This window comes from Nicotiana attenuata, unplaced genomic scaffold, assembly GCF_001879085.1.
Source record: "Nicotiana attenuata strain UT unplaced genomic scaffold, NIATTr2, whole genome shotgun sequence".
In the NCBI taxonomy this organism is placed as follows: domain Eukaryota; kingdom Viridiplantae; phylum Streptophyta; class Magnoliopsida; order Solanales; family Solanaceae; genus Nicotiana; species Nicotiana attenuata.
In genome coordinates, this window is record NW_017672739.1 from 46500 (window position 1) to 50988 (window position 4489).

Below are 4489 nucleotides of genomic sequence, written 5' to 3' on the forward strand. Positions count from 1 at the left end.
AATTTTTTTTTGCTTTTTATTTTAAAATAATTTTAAAACTCAAACTTGAAACCACTCCCACGAAATTTAAATGGGTAGTTATTTTTTATATATTGATTTTTTTAATTATATTTAATTATAAGATATCTATATTTATTAATCCAAATAAAGTAACAATTTAATATATATATATATATATATATGGTAGTTTTTTATTTTATTTTATTATTTTCGTTTTTTATATGTATATATAAATAGATTTTTCGTTTATTTTAATTTAAAATAATTTTAAAACTCGAATTTGAAACTACTCCCCAATTTGAATTGGTAATTCATTATTTTTTTAATTTTATTTTTTATTTTAAAACTCCAACTTGAAACTACTTCTCGACTTGAATGGGCAATTTTTCTTCTCTTTTTTTGTTTTTTTATAGGTTAATTTTTTTTTTTTGATTTTTATTTTAAAATAATTTAAAAACTCAAACTTGAAACTACTCCCACCCAATTTGAATGGGTAGTTATTTTTTATATATTTATTTTTTGTTGTTTTTTTATTATATTTAACTATAAGATATCTATATTTATTAAATCCAAATAAAGTAACCAATTAATATATTTATATATATATGTTAGTTTTTTATTATATTTTATTATTTTCGTTTTTTATGTGTATATTATATATAAATAGATTTTTCATTTTTTTTATTTTAAAATAATTTTAAAACTCCAATTTGAAACTCCCCAATTTGAATTGGTAATTCATTATTTTTTTTAATTTCGTTTTTTACTTTAAAATAATTTAAAAACTCAAACTTGAAACTACTCCCACCCAATTTGAAAGGGTAGTTATTTTTATATATTTAATTTTCGTTTTTCTAATTATATTTAGTTATAAGATATCTATATTTATTAATCCAAATAAAGTAACCAATTAATATATGTGGTAGTTTTTTATTGTATTTTATTATTTTCGTTTTTTATATGTATTTAAATTCAAAAATAAGTAACCAACAACTAATTATAAACTAAATAATTAATTAGTAACCAATTATGCAATGTGGCATTTTTTTAGGCTGCCACTTGGCTTAAGGAGAGGGTTTTTTCCTCTCCTTTTAATAATATATAGATTTCTCGATTTCTAATCTTTACCATATATATCTATAGTGATTTAAATATTCAAATAATATCTCAAAAATAAATGGGAATTAGCACTCGATTTCGTTGGCACCATGCAATTGAACCAATTCAATTGTTTACTTATTCACTGAGACTGAGTGAATTTGCAAGCCCACCCAACCTATTTTTATTTTAAAATCTCAAGTGGATGAATCAGAATCTTGAGAAAGTCTTTCATTTGTCTATCATTATAGACAATCCCATCCATATTATCTATTCTATGGAATTCGAACGCAAGGAGGAAAAAGGGTCTATGCCGAAAGATAAAAGGGTGCTGCATGTATAAGTCCAAAAGAGCTATGATGACTCTCGAAATGGAATTGGAAGAGCAAGCTTTTTATCATCCTGGCGTCGAGCTATTTTTCCGCAGGACCTCCCCGTGTCCACTAGCGCTCCTGTCCAGAGCGAAGAGAAGGCGAAAAAGCGTCGCCGAAGCAGCATAAGTAGGCTTCTATTGCTACGTAACAATAAAGCAGGATAGCATTTTGCGCCCACATGTTTGAATTTGAGCAGTTTCACCGGATTGCAGGCAGGCTGAGAGGGAAGTGTAGCTAGTTTTGATTGAGCTCCTGACCTTTGACTCACCTGATTCCGAAAGAGTACTTTTGGTTGGTGTCATATGCTTTTCTCGTGCATAGATTGTGTGGCAACGTCAGCAGAAAGGAGGAGAAGACGGAAGGCTGAGAGCAGTGCCCGCTCCCTTGTATTTGGGGGAGTTGGACGGCCGTTCCGCTCTTCGGGACTTTCTTTATTCTTTTTTCGTTAAAACAAATACAACTGAAAAAGACTACTAGGAATTTAGACTGACGGCGTACCTGAGCACTCATGCCTGCAGACCCCTCGATTCTAATACTAAGGCCGCATATCTGTACTCATTAGTAGGAAAAAGCCCTTCACTTCAAAACAATCAATCAGGACTGGTGCCATCCGCGCTTCTTCTGACTATTGAAAGTGGAAGTTCAAGCTTTGATAATTTACTGACATTTCTACATATGTCGAGAGCTCAAATTATTGACATTTGATAGATGCCATAAAATAAATGTCGTTAGTTAATTTACCGACATTTATTTAAATGTCGCAAAATTAACAACATTGAAATTTTCGACATTTAATGTAAATGTAAAATAAATGTCGGTAAGTAATTTTATGACATTTATGTGGCTTATAGCGACATTTATATAATGTCGCCGCATCACATATTTCTTGTAGTGATTACTACTAGAAATCCGGGTTTTAGCGACCACAAAAAGCGACCAACATTGGTCTGTATATGCAAAATACCGACCAAAACCCGTCCAAACAGGCTTGGTCGCTATTTTAGTGGTCGCTTTTGTATACCGACCAAAGTTGATCGCTAATTACCGACCAAAGTTGGTCGCAAAGGTAAAAGGACCAACTGTGTAATTTAAAGCACATACCGACCAACTTTGGTCGGTAACATATTTTAATAATTTAATTTTACCGACCAAAGTTGGTCGGTGTATGTAAATCACGTTATATTATTAATTATTAAAATTTAAAGATTTAACGACCAAAGTTGGTCGGTAAATTAAAATATATATTTTTAAAAAAAAATTAAAATTCAAAAATTAGCGACCAAAGTTGGTCGGTAAATGTGAAATCTGGATAATCATCGTTCATTAACCGACCAACTTTGGTCGGTAATTATTAATTTTTAACCAACTTTGGTCGCTAATCAGAAGAATTTTTTTTTAAAATTAAATACCGACCAACTTTGGTTGGTTTTCTGGGTTTTAATTTTGGCATAAAATGCCCGTTTTGGCAGCTACACCACTTGCCAGCGTACCAAAATCCTAAACAGGCATTTTATGCCAACAACAACAACAACAACACAACAACAACACAACAACAACACAATTCAATAAATACATTAAAACTAACAAATTAAAGTTCAATAGAACTAAAAAATTCAAAACCAAGTTAATACTTATTATAACTAGTTCAGAACCGATTCTATTTGTCTAGTTCAAAGTATATACAAGTTAAGGAGTGTTTTGTACAACATCATCATCACCGTCTGATGAACTTTCATCTAAAAGACGGTATCGAGAAGGGTCTTGTGGAGGACGGAAGAACGACCACAGGGAGGAAGGGAGGAATGATCACGGGAGGACGGAAGGAACGCTCACGTTCAAGTTGAGCCTCTGGCGATGACTCACGAGATCGGGGCAACGGAAAAGCTCCAGTAGATAGGAGAGTTCTGATCTGAAATTGCATGCCAAGTAATTGAGCATCTCTAACCCTTTCTCTTTCCTTGGCCGCTTCTAGCTCGGATGTGAGCTTTGTCACAGTCTCCCGCATAGCGGAGAGGCTCTCCCCATGAAGTTGCTCGCCTTGCGAGGAAGTCCCTATTCCTTGCATTCCACACTTATAGCGATGGAACTTTTTAGTAGGAAGCCCGTATACCTTCCCCATTTTGGACCGCCAGCAGACTCCATCCATATTCTTTCAGCATCCTCGTCCGAAGGTTGGGTTGGCTCGCCCGATTCACCAGCAGGCTGAGTGCGGATGAATTCCTCCACGTTAGTTTGGTAGCAACCCTATACGAAAATTTAAATTGAATTAGTATTTCAAAATGTATATAAAAGTAAATTAAAATACTTAAAGAAAAGTGAAAGCTTACATATACAGTCGAGGCCCGGTCCTCGACCCATCTTTCTTGATCCGTCTATTTCTTCTTCTTCTTTACAATATGCGTCTCCTTGAATAGCTCATCATGGTTCATTGGACGCCCCAACTTCTTTTCCTGAAAACAAATTAATTTAGTTAATAAACTGAATAGATATACTTTGAAAATTAAAATAATTTAAGCAATTACATACCAATCTTCTTTTTATTATCCCTAGGTTGACCGCACCTCCAGTGTGCAAGGAACCTCCCTTCTCAGATGCTCGAGCTTTCTTTCCTTTTTCGCTCTTCTCTAAGAACATTGCGGTAAGCCATTGCCTTTGCAAATCATCCCATGAATTTTGAAGTAACCAGTCAGGCTTCTTGTTCTTCTTTCTAGCTTCGGAGAAGGTATGCGACAATCACTTGCGAGCTTTGTGATGAAAATTTGCAGCCACTTTTGCGCTATAGCGGCGTTCCCATACACACTTGCTCTGTATTTCAATAGTTAAATATTAACCAAGAAATATCATAAATATAAATTATTAAACTGCTTAAAAGAACATTTATACCTTAAATTGATTGAAAATTTGCTCCTTCAGCGAGAATGGGAAATCAGTCCAAGTCGCATAAGGGCCATCATAAAGCTTTCTGATGGCTTTGGTGATTATCCTCGTAGTCTTATTACTCGGGATGAACCTGCAAT